Below are 19,250 nucleotides of genomic sequence, written 5' to 3' on the forward strand. Positions count from 1 at the left end.
GCCTTATAGCGATCAATCTCACCATCCGACTTGCACTTCAGCTTGTTAACCCACGTCATACCAATGGCCTTTTTTCCTGGAGGCAAATCACATAAAGTCCATGTGTCATTTTCTATAAGTGCATCATATTCAGATTGCATGGCAGCTATCCAATTTTTTGAATTCTGTGCTTCATCAAAAGACAGAGGTTCTTCAACATCATGTAAGCTAGACACAGCTAAAGCATAACAATCTGATGCATAAGATGCATGGAGAGAACCTGAACGAGTACGACTAGACTAGACAAAGGTGCATCCAATTTACTGTCACATAAATTATGCACCAACCATTTAGGCATACCTCTAGCCTGCTCATTCTCAACCCTTTCCTCATCAAGTACATCATGTAAGTATGCATGAGTAATAGACTCATCTATAATATTCTCAGAAACCTCCATAGGCTGTACATTTGCCTCATTGGAATTTACATTTGAACTTCCACCATTGAAAAGAGGCAATAAAGTGTCATAAATGTCATGTGAGCTTACATTATTGTCCCTAGTACATGACAACAAGGGTTGAACATAATCTTCTACAAACACAACATCCCGTGAGACCAAGATAAGCTTTGTTTGCGGATGATATAACCTATAACCTTTGCTTTTAGCACTATAACCAACAAACATACATTTGATAGCCTTATCATCTACTTTTTTGCACTGTGTTTGTGGTACCAATGAATATGCTAAATAGCCAAAAACACGCATGTGCTCAATAGAAGGCTTTCTATCATTCCATGCTTCATATGGAGTCCTAGACTGCAAAGCTTTTGTAGGACACCTATTTAGTACATAAGTGGAACACATGATGGCCTCAAGCCAAAAAAAATGCGGAAAAGCTTGACTTTTGACCATACATCATGCCATTTTTGTAAGTGACCCGTTTTTCCTCTCAGCAACACCATTTTGCTGAGGTGCATAAGGCACTGTACATTGGTGTTTTATCCCACGACTAGCCAGAAATTCAATAAATTCATGAGATGTATACTCCCCCTCTCGAGCGGAACGGAGGGTGCCCATAGTACATTTTGAGACATTTTCAGCCATAGCCAGAAATTGTTTAAAGCACATATACTTCGGACTTATCTTTAAGAGGATATACCCATGCATGCTTGTAGTAATCATGAATGCAAGTCACGAAGTACAGGTATTTTACCAAGGATGGAGTTTTCATGGGTCCACAAATATCACTATGCAGCACAAGCTGAAACCTGCAGGTGACCCTAGCTAAACCATCCTTTGGAAATTTTGAACATTGCATCTTACCCAAAATACAACCTTCACAAACATGTTTGACAGGTGTTTCAAGAGGCGGCAAAGAAGCAACCATATCATATTTATGCAAACTCAGCAAACTGACAAAATTCAAATGCCCAAAATGTGCATGCCAAAGTTTTGCATCTGAAATAGCCTTAGAATCCACAACTGCATTTGCAAAATTCTTCCCAGACTTGTCACAAAGTGAGTTTATACAGCCCACGGCATAAAATGCCAGATGCAACAATTTCATCACCGAAATAGAGATCATGTATTGTACATCTGTCATCCACAAATTTGACTACAAGACCAAGTCTAGCAAGTGCACATACATACAAAAGATTCTTCTTATTCCTAGGTACATACAATGCATTAACAAGTGTGAAAGATCTGTCATTTGCAATAGTAAGCACAATCTTTCCAACTCCTTTGACTAGATAAGAGGCATTGTTGGAACAAGTGACTGAATTCCCATGAGGGACATCCTCGAGAGAGGTAAACAAGTCACGATGAGAGGTAATGTGCTTTGTAGCACCAGTATCAAAGTATCACACTTGAGCATTTGCAGTAACTAACAAACATGTATCATGGACATTAGGATTATAAGTGCACTTTGCACTAAAATCCCATTCTGCATCAACATCAGTAACACAATCTCCTTTCATGTAAGACTCAACAATAGCTGCATTTGTAGTGGAACCAGTCTCTTTCTTCTTAGCCTCTTTGGCCTTCAGCTTAGAACACTGCTTGATCAAATGATCATTAGATTTACAATAATGGAAATGCAACTTCTTATTACCCTTTTCACCAAAATTCCCAGAAGAAATTTTGTCATTAAAAGCATTATGAACAAGTGATTTACCTCGTAGACGAACCATGAGAAGTGGCTACGTTGCTGTTACCACCTTTTCTTTGAGCAACAATAAAGGCATGTTCAACTGCACGCTATCTAGTCCTATTTTTTCTTGAAAGTGACTCTTGTAGCAGCAATGTGCATAATGCATCAAACTTGACAAAATCTAGATTCCCTTGGGTCATGATTCTCCAAGTACTAGCAAAAGTCAGGTAAGAATTCGACAAAGCATAAAAAACGGTCTGCACAAGGAAACTCTCAGAAATGACTTCGCTTGCAGAAATAAGTTACTCATTGATATCCTTGACACCAGCAAGGAAAGTGTCCATGTCATCTTGTTCATGCATAATCTTTGACCCCAGCTCTTTATGCAGAAATGCAATTTTTGCATCATTGCAACTTGCATAAAGACCAGCCAGAATATCCCAAGCTTATTTTGTACATTTTGGTGAATGAATGTGGAGATTAATAGTGCACTTCACAGACAATGTAATCAATGCATGAGCGTACGCATTACATCCAAACGAGCTTGCTTAGCCACCGTAGGCATAACATCTTTGGCAGCAACAACCCTACTACTAAAACCTGCAACATCCTCAACATCGCCTACACCTTCAGAACCAGGACGTACATCAATGCCCTTCAAAATATTCGAGACACCCTTTGACACAAGGACATGTTTTATCATGGAAGCCCTCATAGGGTAATTGTCGCCATCTAAACTGTCCTCAACAGCAAACATCTTGAACATATCTGTGTTGTTGTTAGCCATGGCGAATGTTGCACCTAATGTAAAAACTGCCCAATAAGAGGAGAAACGAGGTGGAAACAATACGTGCTATATAGCAAAAACCATAGAAGACTATAAGGGACCTGTTATGTAGAAAACCAAATTGACAAAATGTTTGCACAAAATGACCAAATAGCCTACGCAATACTGCATGTAATGGAAACGGAGGCCAAAATGAGACTAAATCAGAAATCTGAGCACATAATATTTTTTGATCTACAAATGCTTGCCAAAGCTCACATAAATTGAAGAAAGTGAGTAGGCGTAAGTTGGAGCTGCTAGCGAGACTAAGCCAGAGAATACGCAACCTGCTCTAATAGCAATTGTTGGAATTAGCACACACAACTTGGAGAAGATGAAGGAAGCTCAAGGCACACAACAAAGAGTGTATTACTTAGTGTGTAGTGGAAAGATGAGTTAGCTCTAGAGTGATGGGCATATATACAATGCATGGGGGAAAACCCTCCTAGTGAGGGAAAAAATGCCACGACGGTCCTAAGTATGTTCACACACATCACTACCACATGTATATGGTGGCACTTAGCACACTATGTATATGATGAAAATTGTTCTCATTGATTCAAGAGGCATAGAAAGTGAGTTTTAAGACATTTGCACATTATATGCATTCCATGGCATGCCAATGTCTAAGAATATTTCCTTGAAAATTGGATGTATGATAGATAGTATTACATATTATACATTGCATCCCTACTGATGCATTGCCAAGTACTGCACCCCATCTTTCACTAGGAGTGACATCTTGCCTTTATCTTGTACTTGATATCTTGATTTTGTGTGTCTTTTAGACTTTTTTACTTGCTTTGCATGCATTCTATTTGCGTGATTGACCCAACTTGCTTGAGGTATATGTAGATATATCCATTTCTTGAATCATTTGCAATTGTCTCATAAATAGTCTCCCCAATACTATCTTTTATTTGGACTTCTTTCCAAAATCTAATAACGCAAAGCTATGTTAATAGTCAATATGATAGTAATTGACTACTTCTTCTAATAATCCCATAGTCTAGAGAGAGGAATCCAACTACAAAATCCAGCCTTCAAAATCAACAAACACCGATGAGAATTCTTACCATCAAATGCCCTTGGGAAATCAGCTCAATTCCCTCCTCTTACACCACATATTGATTTGAATTGCATTTAATTTAGTAACATGGTAAAGCCAATCTGGTCCCATTTCAAGAGATATAATGGAGTGGATTGGTATGGAATTGATTATATCCTAGTAAGGAGTACCCAAATTCTTTGAAAGATTACTATTGTCTAGTTCTAGCCCAAAAATATTCTTGAGAACCAAGAGCTCTTCATTTGATATAGTTTCTCCTTGGGATTCACGTCTTACAGCACATCCAAGAACAATGGACATGAAGCAAGTTGTAGCACCAGAAATCATCCAAAGGGAATCTATAGGATTTTGTAAGGGTTTAAATGTCGTTACAATGGATCTTGGTAGGAGTGAGTGGGCTAGGGTAGCAATGGGGAGAGCTATGAGCATTATGCTAGGTTATGTTGATAGGAGTAGACAAAGTTTGAGTGTAATAATGACTTGGGGTTGCATTGTGTCGAGGTTCAAGCTACAATTACATAACAATTGTGAAACACACTCTTTTATCAACAAACAAAGTGATTGAGAGAGAAATAATGTTGCTTATTTTTTTTTCCAAAGAACGACAAGTAGAGAAATAAGGCTAGAGAGCCTATCCATGGCATTAACAAAGACCCTTACAATGTACACACATTGTGCATCAAATATGTCCACTACATAGTTCAGCATACAGGTGAACAAAGAGTTTGGCTAGTAGGCATCTATATGGTCAATCACTTCAAAATATTGTTAGAGAAAGTTCTCAATGGCATTGTATATAGTTGCGAGCCTTCCAAGCTCCTTTGTAAAGAACAATGTAGTATGTGAACATCCTCTTTTTCTTAGAGAGAGAGAGAGAGAGAGAGAGAGAGAGAGAGAGAGAGAGAGAGAGAGAGAGAGAGAGAGAGAGAGAGAGAGAGAGAGAGAGAGAGAGAGAGAGAGAGAGAGAGAGAGAGATGCATTAGCTTTTTGATAATAGCAAAGGCCCCTTCTTGGCTACTCAAACAACAACTATTAGTGGAATATTATGTGACATGCAAGTATACAATTCCTCATAAATTATACATAGTGTATAACTTATATTCATGAAATAATTTATAGATAATGTGTGTATCAATGATTTTGGATGAATTAGTATGGTGAGAATCAAGGAAGATGCCAAAGGTGAAATTGAAGAAAATGGATTCAAATGTAAAATGAAAGGCTCACAGACTTTTTGGGGAAGAGAGAAGAATTGAAATTAATGGGTTCGTCATTTTGGAATTGAAAGATGTGGGAATTGAAAAGACTTGCCGTGGCGGATGATGTGGAGCAATGTTGCAGGTGGCTTGCGATAGGTTTTTTTAAATAATCGTGTGTTGTACGCAACACTTGAGGGCCTTGTGCTCGATTGGCTCATCGTAGAAGATCTCTCTCTCTCTCTCTCTCTCTCTCTCACTCACTCTCATTACTGCTTGTCAGATAGATCTTCGAGGCCTCTTGGCATTATTCCTACGACGTTAAAGTCTCCCGAGCTGGATAGATGGTGTGATGGAGAGAGGAAAAAAAACTGAGTGGTAGATATTTTCATGTCGCTTTAATTGCAGGCCAATTCATGGGTGCAATGGAACCATTTCCGCCTCTCTTTGGCTTGTGCATAGGGGAGAACCAAGGTGGAACAAGATGGTGCCTCTCCCTTTACCTCTTATTTGTGCACCATCCCTGTCTCATTATGGCTCGTCTATAGGGACATCTTGCATTGAATATGACCATCTCTCTCTCTCTCTCTCTCTCTCTCTCTCTCTCTCTCTCTCTCTCTCAACATGTAGTCATAGATGGGTCCAATAGTGTAGCATGTTGGAGGTTTGGTCGCAATTGTGGGGGATACCGAGAGAGAGAGAGAGAGAGAGAGAGAGAGAGAGAGAGAGAGAGAGAGAGAGAGAGAGAGAGAGAGAGAGAGAGAGAGAGAGAGAGAGAGAGAGAGAGAGAGGAACATGCAGTCACAGAAGGGTCTAATAGTGTAGCATGTTGGAGGTTTGGTCGCAGCTGTCCAAGGGGGATATCGTGATTGGGCACAACAAAAACAAGCTGCACAGGAATAGGGGCAGGTAATGGCCATGGGATATATATATATATATATATATATATATATATATATATATATATATATATATATATATATATATATATATATATATATATATATATATATATATAGTGGAACATGCAGTCATAGAAGGGTCCAATAGTGTAGCATGTTGGAGGTTTGGTTGCAGATGTCCAAGGGAGGGGGATACCAAGATTGTGCACGACAAAAATAGGTTGCACAGGAATAGGGGTTAGTAATGGCCAAGGGGTGACATGTGGGAGCGATCGGCTAGAGCACAGGGTGGGTGCAGGTAGGTCTCAAAATAAGGTGGTGTCAGGAATTTTTTGGATGAGCATAAAGTCACCAAGTCGTGCCAAAAAGCCTGCCCACTAGCCTCATGTATATACATGTACATAGCCCTGCAAGTCTTGGAAGCGATCATGTAAAAATTCATGTACAAAGGTGTGATTTTGCCAATCTTGAATGTTGATGTTTTGTGTTTTTCAAGACTCCAAAATATCGTTTTTAATAAGTATTTTCAGCCGTGCTTTATAGCTTGTGAATCAGACTTGTACATCATGAGTTATGAGTATCTGAAGCGGGTGGTCTCAACTAAGAACGTGATTGCGGGTGCATGCGACAAGGGAAACTGGGACAACTTGAGAGTCTAAGATTAGAAATGCTGAAGTTTTATATTTTTGGAGATAGCTGAGGTAATAGGCTTTGAGCCGCGTATTACAGTGCATCATTCGGTGACCGGAGCAACAAGTTATGCCTCGGGGAAAGTTGTTCGAGAGGTCCTCCTTCTTGGGGGACAAGCTGGAAATTGGTTGGGCTTGACGGAGTTGGGAGGAAGATGCCATGTGGCATGAGGATTATCCCACATGAGAAGAGGAAAGGGGAAAGTGGAGGGTACATAGGGCACTTTGGGAGCCCACTATAGGTGTATGAAAGGTGAGAGGAGTTCTCTCAAGGCTTCGCTATGGGGGCTTGTGGGATCATGGGGAACAAGATGGCACATTTTTTAGTCCACACTCAGCTTCCCAGGCGCCTGGCTTCATTTTTGGTCCAGTGGCCACGTGCCCCCACCCCATTCATTGGTCAAAGGGTCACCAACATCTCATGTTTTGCCCAAAAAAGGCCTAAAAGCAGCCAATTAAAAGATGCCTGAGGAGAGAACCGTGTTGGATGAGAAGAGAGAGATTTTTTTTGGGGATAAAAGATAAGAAATCCCCCATTTTAATAGGTGCAACATGTGCACAACTTCTAAAGAGCTCATTTTTGAGCAAGAGGAAGGACACCTCCATGTTCAAGCGGCCAAAACTTCTTCATTTCTTCTCTTTTTTTGGTCTAATCTCCACGAGACAAGCTTTGTCATGATGTCCTTTGTTTCTCCTGCTTTTTAGTGTGTTCCATGCTTGGAGGGTTTTTCATAAATCTCTATAGGTGTTTACCACATGTGTTTTCGATCGTGCAATAGTTTTTCCTTCCGATGGTGTGGCTCGTGCAAGGCTATAGAGGCATTCATTTTCCTTCTCGTTTGCATGCTAACATTGTTTTAGTGCCCCCACGAAGGAGCAAGTGCTCCTATGCTCCAATTCCTGTGAAATACGTCTATTCTGCAGGCAGAGAAATTAAAAGGGACTTGGGTCCTTATGGACAACTGCCTATGTATGTGCAAATTGTGGACAACACTTGAAGCGGTTGTATAATTGGGATTGCAGCCTTTGGAGGTCGTGAGGTTTTGTGAAGCCTAGTGTGAGGTGGATTAGGTACTGGAGCGATCCATCGACATCCCTTGAGCTTTAGACGTCACATGTAAATGTTTTTGTGACAATCAAACATGGCGGACAAGTTCCCACAGTTTCATGTCGCCACCTTCGAGGAGGCAGTCGCTATCACCAGAGAGAAAGAATGGAAGGCTCAAAGACTTAATGAGTATGGGAAAATGGTCCATGTGCAAAGTAATGGTGGCCAAAAGGAGGAAAATCAGGCAAAAACTGGAGGCCAATGTGTTTAAAAGGCTGCTAATACTGAATTGTTACATCAAAATATGAAAGACATGATGACCATGATGTAGGAATTATGACTTAGTGTTCTTGGAAGTGGAGGCGGTCGTGGTCGTGGACGTGGTAGAGGAATAGCCCAGACATGGCCTAATGCGATTGCGGGTTGTGGACAAGGCAGTTTTGAACCACAAAGAAGATTCATTCCTACCTGTTATAATTGTGATACACTTGGTCATATCAGTACTTATTTTTCAAAGCCAACAAGAATAGGAGGTGATATGTTACCACTCTCTCCCCTAGTCCTAGGAAAAAGAAAGGGAAAGAGAAAGAGGGTGACGATGCGAAAGCCAAGAGGAAGAGAACACCTCGTAGACAGTTTGAAGTGGCAGTTTTACCTTTGGAAGAAGGCCAAACATCTTACAATTTAAAGGACGATCTGATTGGGAGGAAAGTAGATTGTACTTTTGGATAGTTGATGAATTTGGTGCCCAAACTCAAGAGTCAGTGGAAGTCATTAGTGAATCCCAAAAAAGAGCCGAAGCATGGACAAGTGAGAGTGTTGAGTGTGGGAGAGTTACCCGACATTTGTCCTCTGGTGAACGCTTGGCACAAAGGTGTGGGCATGCAAGAAGCCTGCATTCATGAAGGTGCTCAAGTTTGTGTGATCACATAGTCATGTGTCGAGAGACTGGGTTTCATTACATGTAGAAGCTCTGGGTTTTTGATTTAACTAGCAAACTATGCCAGAGTGAAGTATTTGGGAATGATTAAGAATTTGGAAGTTGATGTCTTTAACATGAAGCTTATAGTAAACTTTCATGTTATGCCAGCTAGCCTGGGAGCTTTTCCTCTCATTTTGGGATGACCTTGGTTGAGAGCTGTTGGTGATGTGCAATATTGGGGCAAGGGCACAATCCGTGTGTATGGCAGGAAGGGTGAAAAGAGGGTGTTCGATATGACTACCAAATAACCTATGGCACTAGAAGATGTGAGTCAGAATGATGACTCTGAAGTTACCAGTGAAGATAGTTCTGAAGATCTACCAAATAACCTATGGCACTAGAAGATGTGAGTCAGAATGATGACTCTGAAGTTACCAGTGAAGATAGTTCTGAAGATTTAGAAAGTAGTTATGCTTCCAGTTCCACTGATGAGGGTGAAGTGTCATTCTTGTCGTTGGATGAGGAGAAGAGGGAAGTGGATGAAATGTTGCAAGTGTCAGGGAATATGAGTGCTGCAAGCCTTTTATAACAACTTGAAGATTTAATGCAATTTAAACAAGAATTGCTAGTTAAGAGAGACTTGATTCAAAATATGTTGAGTACTGATTTGACACAAGGAGAAAGAAGGGAGTACTTAAAAATGTTGGACAGGTTTCCATATATTTTCATCACTTCATACCAAGAAATAAGGGGTTTTGTTGGGAATCCTATGAAGATCGAGCTAGTTGAAGAGCAAAACCAATAAGACATAAATTAAGAAGGATGGGTAAGGAGAAAATGAATGCTTTAAAGGAAGAAGAGGATAAGCTTTTGGATGCAGGGTTTGTTGTGCCAGTGGATAATGCTAAATGGGTGAGCCTTGTAGTGGTCACTCCAAAGAAGATGGGCATTGGAGAGTTTGTGTTGATTACAAGCCATTAAATGTAGTGATCATAAAATTTCATGATAATTACAAGCTATAGATAATTGCAAGTTTCATTTGCAATAAAATTTACTTGAGAGTATATAAAATAATGGGAAGTTCTATGTGTTCCATATGGCCATTTCAAGCATATTGTTATATGCATAGAAAAAATATGTTTTTGATGTGTTTTTGAGTTTTAGAATGTGATACATTTCTTACCCTCTCCAATGAGGACTCAAGGTGGCAAGTAGAAGTGCTTTGGTAAGAAACAATTTTTGGATCATTTCAAATGTTCAAAATTGCGCATGCAAAAATTTTGATATTTTAAATCTTGAGACATAAGTATTCAAAGCCTCAAATAACTTCAAACTTTTCACCCATATCAACTAAATGTATCAAAGTGCATGGTATGAATACAAATGGGACACCTAGAACCTTGGTTTCAATGTTATTGTGGAGAACTCAAGATTTTCAAGAGTTTTTGCACAATCAAAATTTCAAGATAGGGTGTAAGCGACAAGATTTAAGTAAGTTAGGGAGCCGAAAAAATATGTAGTGTATTGGTTTTAGCATATAAAGTCATTTGATGTTGTCAAATTGCACTAGAATAGCCCCAATTCCATGAGGGGACCTTTGAAAGGCCAAAATTATGCTCTTAGTCAACACGTGCTGAAGTATGAAATTATGTTTATAACTTGCAATTAAATTTAAAACTATTCCTTGAAGGTCATTCCATTGTTTTGTAACACTAAGTACTAGCACTTGGCTTTTCAAAACATAAAAAAGCTCACCTCTACAAAAAGATATAAGAATTTTATAAATTTTTGGGCAAAACAGCTTGAAATTTACAAAAAATTAAGACTTAGAAATTACCACAATTCTCTCCATAGGGCTTGTATTTTGACATAGAGAAAAATCCAATGTTTTCTTTCCCTCATAACCAACCTATGTAGAAGCAAGGTGTAAAAAAATTCTTTCTAGCTTGACAAATAAATTACTAAAACTTCGTAGGAAAATAGGACACTTTAGTGTCCAATTACAGAACCAATGTTAAATGTAGTGACCAAGAAAGATCCTTACCCTTTGCCTTTCATTGATCAACTTCTAGATGCAGTGATTGGTTTTTAAAGATACAGTGTTTGTGATGGTTATTCAGGATATTTTCAGCTTATCCTTGCTCCTAAAGATTAGAAAAAGACTACCTTTCATGCCATGGGGTTGTTTTTGCTTTTGCTGCCTTCCTTTTGGGTTGACAAATGGGCCTGGAACTTTTGAAAGAAAAGTGGATTGGGTCCTTACCCCATTCCTTGGGAAGTTTGTCAAAGGATTCATAAATGATTTTTGTGTATACAATTCAAGGGAAGAGGATGTTCAAAAGCTTGAAATGACTTTTGCAAGGTATGATGAATGAGGGGGTTAGTTGAACCCTAAAAGGTGTCATTTGGTGCAGCCAAGGTTGAAGCTTCTTGGGTCACTTTCATACAAAAGGTTAAATATAAGTCTCATTTTTGGCATCACAACTATTGTATCCATTGTAGGAAACAATTAAGAATGATCCCTTGGAGTGGTCTCGTGATTGTAATGATGTTTTTGACAGAGTCAAAGAGGTTTTGAGCACACACTACCCATTATGCAAGCTCTTGATTGGGAAAAGGAGTTTTATGTTAACCCATCAGTGGGAGACGATGCCATTGGGTCCATGTTGTTGGAAAAGGGGAAGGAATCTCAATATATGAAGCCTGTTCATTATGCTAGCAGAGTAAAGACTCCCCATGAAAGAGATTTCTCTGAAATTGAGTTGGTTATGACCAGTATGGTTTATGCTTGCAGACAATTTAGACACTCCTTGCTGCAAAAGTCATTCACCTTTCTCACCAGTTATTCATTGCTTCCACAACTGTTCAATAATTACAATATATCAAAAACAGTGATATGAGATGGGTTATTGAACTTCAGAAGTTTCAGTTCACCTTTTTGGTGGAAGAGAGTACTCGAGCTACCCTGGCAGATATACTTACTTATAAAGACACTCCTGTTTTGGTTAAAGAAGAAGTGGTGCAAAAGAAGAAAGTTGAGACTGTTCTCATCTCTAATGCTTTACTGTTACTTTGATGGTTCTTATCGAAGAAGTCATGATGCTACTTCAGGAGGCATTGTCATATATGATGCACAAGGAAAGCTTGTAAGGAAACAAGGGTTGAAACTTGATGCAAAGAGTAACGATGAAGTAGAGTACATGGCTCTTGAAGGTGGTTTGCACATTTGCTTACAGTTCGGAATTAGATGCTTGCAGATCAAAGGAGATTCCTTGTTGGTCGTGAAGCAAGTATTGGGAGTATGGAAGAATAAGAATGCCAAAGTGAAGAATTTATGCTTCAAGGTGAAATCATTGCTCAAAAAATTTGAAGCATGGAGTTTGCAGCATATTGAGAGGTCTCAAACAATGAAGAAGCTCATGATGCTGCCCAAGAAATGATCACTTGTGTGTTTGTGCTATAGGTAAATGCCCCTTTATATCATGGAAGAGAAGTCTTATCAAAGGAGATGGATTTTCTGTTGATAGGTATTCTACCTAAAGGTTTACCATCGTCCAAAAAGTATGCATTTATAAGAAATGCGAGGAAATATTAAATGCTTGATGATGTTGTACATGAAAGGAAGTGATTTGGTTTTGCGTCGTGTACCCTGGAAAGAAGAAATTTACAAAATCTTGGAAGAAAATCATGAGGGATCTTGTGGAGGCCATTTTTCCATGAAGATCATGTTGCATAAAATTGTGCAAGAAGGCTATGTATGGCCAAGCATTCAACGGGATGTTAACCATTGGTGCAAGTCGTGTTTGCCTTGCCAAAAGATGGGAAAGAGAATTTTGAAGCCCGAATTGCGAAAGAAATTCTAGCTTTTGATGTGTTTGAAAAAATGGGGTCTTGATGCTATTGGACCCTTACTTATGACTAGCAAAAGAAATGCTTACATTTTGACTGCAGCGGATTACTTTGTCACAATGGGCAGAAGCCAAGGCTATCAAACAAATAACCAGTAAGGAGATGGTGAAATTTGTTTATGAGCATATATGCTACAAATTTGGGGTGCCCCTAGAGCTACTTTCTGATAGAGGACCAGGATTTAGAGGAGAGCTGTTTGATTTCTTATGCAAGAAGCTTGATATACAACATAGGTACATCTCTCCTTATTATCCACAATGCAATGGTCTCAATGAGAGATTCAATGGAGAGTTGGTAAAGATCTTGACAAAGATGACCTAGACACATGGGAAGACTTGGGATTCAGAGTTCCGTTGTGTATTATGGGCCTACAGAATGGCTATCAAAATGAGCACAGGATTTTGTCCTTATCACTTGGTTTATAGCAAGGAAGCTTTATTGCCAATTGAAGTGGAGATTCCTGCACTGAAGTTATTGTCATTGGGAGATGAAGAGCAAACAAATGCTCGATAGAAAAGGTTATTGGATTTACAATGTTTGCAATTGGATGGAGTTTTAGCTTTGAGCTACTATGAGGAAGTATCAAAGAAGGCTCACCTTAAAGCCAATGAATGTGTGGAGGACAAGAAAATTGAAAAGGGTGATTTGGTATTGCGATACAATAGTAAGTTGGACAATACCTTTCAGAAGAAGTTTCAAATCAAATGGGAAGGTCCTTTCACTGTTGTGAACAAATTTGATAATGGCACATATCAGTTGGCTGATTTGAGTGGTGCACAACATAAAAATTGTGTTAATGGTTATAGATTGAAGAAATACTTGGCACGTTTGATCGCAATCATGACAGATGAGATGCCATCAATAGAGGAACACAATATGGAAACACCTGAGGATGTAGATGAGGTTTCTCGGGATGAGATGCAACACTTGTTCACCCTAGGAACCTCTGCTTGTCATGAATGATCAATTAGGCTAGAGGGGCTTGACAAGCTATGTCTGGCATTTTTTGGATGAGCATAAATTCACTAAGTCATTCCAAAAAGCTTGTCCACTAGCCTCATGGTACATAGTCCTGCAAGTCTTGGAAGTGACCATGTAAAAATTCATGTACAAAGGTGTGATTTTGCCAAGCTTTAATGCTGATGTTTTGGGTTGTTCAAGACTCCAAAACATGGTTATAAATAAGTATTTTTAGTCGTGCTTTATAGCTTGTGAATCTGACTTGTACATCATGAGTTATGAGCATCCAAAGCGAGTGGTCTCAACTTAGAAGATGATTGCGGGTGCATGCGATGAGGGAAACTTGGCCAACTTGAGAGTCTAAAATTAGAAATGCTGAAATTTTATATTTCAAGAGATAGCCGAGGTGATGGGCTTCTAGCCATGTGTTATGGTGCATCATTCAGTGATCGAAGCAGCAAGTTGTGCCTCAGGGAAATTTGTCCGAGAGGTCCTCCTGCTTGAGGGAGAAGGTGGAAATTGTTGGGGCTTGAGGGAGTTGGGAGGAAGTTGCCATGTGGCATGGGGATTATCCCACATGAGAAGAGGAAAGGGGAAAGTGGAGGGTACATAGGACAGTTTGGGAGCCCACTATAGGTGTATCAAAGGTGAGAGGAGCTCTCTCAAGGATTGGCTATGGGGGACTAGTGGGCTCATAGGGAAGGAGATGGTGTATTTTTCAGTCCACACTCAGCTGCCTAGGTGCCTGGCTTCATTTTTGGTCCACTGGCCACTTGCCCCCACCCCATTCCTTGGTCATAGGGTCATCGACAACTCATTTTTTGCCCAAAAAGGCCTAAAAGGAGCCAATTAGAAGATGCCTGAGGAGAGAACCTTGTCGGCTAAGAAGAGAGAGAAAAATCTTGGGCATAAAAGATAAGAAATACCTCATTTTAATAGCTACAACACTCTACTTCTAGAGAGCTCATTTTTTAGCAAGAGAAAGGACACCTCCACGTTTGAGCATCCATAACTTCTTCATTTCTTCTCTAATTTTTGTCTCTGGATACTCTATGGACATGATGTCCTTTGTTTCTCCTGATTTTGAGTGTGTTCCATGCTTGGGGGGTTTTTCATAAATCTCTACAAGTGTTTATCACAGATGTTTTTGATCGTGCAATAGTTCTTCCTTCCGACAGTGTGGCTCGTGCAAGGCTTTAGAGGCATTCATTTTCCTTCTCGTTTGCACGCTAACAGTGGGTAGCGCTCAAGTGTGCGAGTTTGCTTTGCAGCAGCAGGCGAAAGCCTTTGGGTTTGGGGAAGGGAGGAGAGGGAAGGGAACGGTGTAGGGAAAGGTGCCATGTTTTTTTGGCAAAAGGGTAGGGTGGGGAGGGAATATTCCCAACAAAATAATGCAGGAGTGTAGATCGCGCAGTAGAGCAGGCACATGTTGAGATTTGTGCCGAGGCGGCAAAGGAAGGGGATGAGAGTCATGTAGGGGGAGGCCAGATCCACCTTGCACGCATTGAGTGCCAACAAAGGTTGGCTTGACGAGTCCTCTCTCTCTCTCTCAGAGCTAGGATGGAGATGATACCTCTCATGGCTTGAGACTCAACGTTAAGCCTATGTTATCTTGCGAGATAGTGACAACCTCTCATGGGACACAGTTGTGAAAACCCAACCAGGCTGAGAGAGGGGGGGATGAGCTATGGGCAAGTGATGATAGTGACAACCGCAAGCCCTTCTCCTTTTAAATTGGAGGATTCCCAAGGGAATCTCAAGGGGTAATTAATGGGTTTTGGATGAAAGTAGATCAAATATTATGTATCATATGTAATAGTTGGCGCTCATCAAACCTTCAATAAAACCTTTAGTAAAGATACCAAGGTCCAACAGAAGTAATTTGTCGTAGAGCATGTTCATTGCTCATTGTATAGCTAGTAAGTATATCATACAATAACCATTTGGGATTTTGAAAAAAAGGGGGGGGGGGGGGTTGTTTTTAAAAGCCATAACATACACTTAGACCTTGATGCTAAGGCATATGTTTGCACAATTTTCAAAAACTTCATGATGATGTGATCATATGGGAAAACCTTAACTTGAGTGGTTAATTATAATGTAATTAGAGTGTGGAATGAGAGGTGATTAAGTAGATGGAAGGGGGGGGAGAGAGAGAGAGAGAGAGAGAGAGAGAGAGAGAGAGAGAGAGAGAGAGAGAGAGAGAGAGAGAGAGAGAGAGAGAGAGAGATGTTGAGCTTGAGCTAGGGTTTCTTCCATGGCACACAAATTGAATCAAGTATGTATCAAAGGAGACCACCGCTCTCCTCTACAATGAGTCTTGGCAGCTCCCTTATCACAGGTTAGCCACTTGTTTGGTTAAGCATGGCTTTGCCATCTGCCTTTAAACTTGATCCTAGGGTAGCTGCATGCCATGAAGTGATCGACCAATTTTCTGTAGAGTTTGACCCTATGGTTATGGCTAACATCCTTAAGGATGGATGAAGCCTTGACATTGAGGTGAAGGGGGATCATAAGGTCTCCCTCATCTCATATGTTGTCTGGTCTCAATTAGTTGTTTTTAAGGATAGGGCAGTAGGAATGTTTTTTGCTCCAAAGCCTCCCCACGTGCTAGAAATTGCTGCAAAGCTTCCCCACGTGCTAGAAATTGCGATGGAGATAGAAAGGGCTTCCAGCGCCTTGTAGTTGATAAGATGTTTTATTCTCGCTCTGGTTTGTTTGAAATATTGTTCTTCAAGTCTCAGGACAAGATGGCTTTCCTTGTAGCCTCCACAATGGTGCTCTATGGGCAAATAATGCACATTATTCCTTGGCAGCCCATCAAGCTTATCAAGGACGAGCTTCTAACTAAATGCCCAGTCTGGGTAGATTTTGTTGACCCTCCCACCTTTCTGTTTACCGCTACAATCCATAGTTTGAGTCGGAACAAAACCTGCATTCTTTGGCAAGCGGATCAAAATTTCCCCAATACCATAGAAGTTGAGCTTGAAACAATAGGAATAATGGTGATATACTTGAAACGAGGAAATCTGGCAGGCTCATGCTATCATTGTGGAAACCTAGTGCACTTCTCCAAAGGTTTCCCTACATTCACAATAGCTGCTTATCTTATCCCCTCCTATCCGGGTAGTAAGACATTGGTTCCTTGGGAACAAATCTTTGGGAAAGAACCCTCTAAAGGGGAAAGGGGAAAATTACTACCACTAGCAACAAACAATCTGAGAACTTCACTTGCACATGCAAGAATGCCTGGTACTAGACAACCATCCTAATCGGAGACCTCTGTTCAACAGTGGGAGCAATGTGCCATCATTCTCGACGAACCCAATAACTGGGGACAAAGGGAAAAGTGGTCAGTGCGGATGGCTTCACTACCATAAGGAAAACCTTTAAAGCCAGGGGATTCTGGTCGAGATATAGCTCTCATAATTACTATGAAGCCCTTATGGAAGTGTGGGACGGGTGTCTAACCTCACTCCTATCTTATTGCAAACATAGCGAGAACCACAAATAAATTGTCAATCCATGGGACGAAGCTAACTCGACTAGTGCATAGAGGCTACAAGAGGTTGTCAATCTCTTGAAAAACAACAAACAACTCGCATCTAACTCAAGCTACACTCAAGTGACTGAAATCACCAAAAGCCAATCTCTCGTCGTGGCAAACAAATCACATCCGTTACAACATCAAATGACATCCAAACGTAACGAAACTTCTAGGACATGTTTATAAGACCTAAGCACACATGCTTATGGTCTTAAATCCCACTTTAGGTCAAGTGCAAAAATTGCGATTATTAACAGCAGTGGATTTTTGATCTAGTTATTTTCGACCTAGGATGCATATAAATACTTAGCAATGATGTCCCAATACCCCGCCTATACTTAGTATTTGATTTTGAAGTGTAAATTACTACTTATGATGAAATTAGGCTGCAGTTCGGGGATGCCAAAAGCTACAAAATACTGTGAAATGCTTACGTCAATGCGTAGAGCTCTTACATGCGGTTGCAATGCAACAGACGCGACTGCAATGTGACAACCGGGGAGGGCGTAGGAAGCGTGAGAAGGAGATATGTGAGCACTGTTAGCTCACACTGTGTATTTCATTATCCAAAACTTAATAATAACTTTACAAAATTGGCTTTTATACCTTAGCCAAGGTTTTTGGTGGTCAAAACTAATAATCTGGGAGCTCTAACTAAAGACAGGTTGATACAATCTGGAAGCTTGTAGCCCCGGCTCATCAATTACAATATTTATATAGAAAAAAAGGAGTTACAATATTCCCAATTCATCAAAATAATAAATGTTTTTACAATGAAAGCTCTGAAAAATGTGATCCGAGTTAGCTTGCTGCTAACATTCCCCCCCCTCCTCGCCTGTGTCGTCCCTTGACACAGCTTTATGGGTTGAAATAATCTTTGGGTTGACGGCTGGCAAGGCGGTCTTTAAGTGAATGGAGTGCCTTCTCATATCTGATCTTTCTGTCTTTGTCTGGATTAACCTGAAAAAATTGCATGGTAACCGTGTTTTTGAGCTCAATGGCTGAGTAGCCAACAAATCTGGAGGTTAGGTTGCTGATCACTGGCCCAAAAATCTTCGTTCGCCAAGTGAAGAAGCCTGTATAGAACGCTTTCTCAAACGCCAACATATTGCTAGAAGGTAAGAACATGCACCGAACGTAGAAGCCATAAAGGACTTCTTTGGAAGGTTGGCCGCTTAGGTCGTAGTTAGCAAAGACCTTTATTTCCCTGGATGAACGACATCCATGGCGCTTCTACTTGCTCTGGATCATGAAAAGCTTCAATGCATGTGAGCAGCATTCGGAGAATTTTGTAGAGCATAGCACATGAGAGATCAGGGAGACTTTTGAAGAATGTCATGGCGCCTGTTAGGGTTTTCACCATGTATTCATTTGCCGGTGTTCCCTTTTTTGGAGCTGGCAATCTTGGATAATTCGGCCATGTAGGCCGCTTCTTTGTCATTGCTTCATGTGCTTTCCATGTCCTTACTCTTGGTACAGAACAAAAGCTCGAGTATTTCTGAAGTGCTGCAGGTGCTCTTGTGAACAGAATCAAGTATCGAGGATTCTTGTTCAACCAACTCTTTCTCCACTTGGGGTGGACTTCTTCTGTGCCTTCTGCCTGCATGTCTTTGTATAATCTTTCCTTAACCTGTAGCAACTCTACCTTGATCAAGGGATATGGCAGTGATTGTTGATGCCATTGTGTATTGATTTGGTTGGTGTGACATTGACTGAATGGAGAACTCTCAACTCCCAATCCATCACTGCTTTCCATTGTTCACCTGTTGCGCAACCTACTCTTTAAGTGCATCTTCTTCATCTTTTGACAACTGGACCATTGGCACTTGATCGGCATCTGTTATTGGTACTTGAAAGTATTCTTCTTGTCCCAGCCCTTCTGTCGACTGTGTTTCCATCTTAGCGAAAGAGACTGAGAGAATGTCAATGTTTGGTTGCTCAGATGTACCTACTTCTTCCTGTCCGTCTCGCAGCAGCTGATTAACTCTCTTGAGCTCTACTATCTCCTTGAGCAGCTGTTCCTCTCTTGGTATCCACATCAATGCAAGGT

This window comes from Adiantum capillus-veneris, chromosome 5, assembly GCF_014529385.1.
Source record: "Adiantum capillus-veneris isolate H3 chromosome 5, ASM1452938v2, whole genome shotgun sequence".
NCBI lineage: Eukaryota > Viridiplantae > Streptophyta > Polypodiopsida > Polypodiales > Pteridaceae > Adiantum > Adiantum capillus-veneris.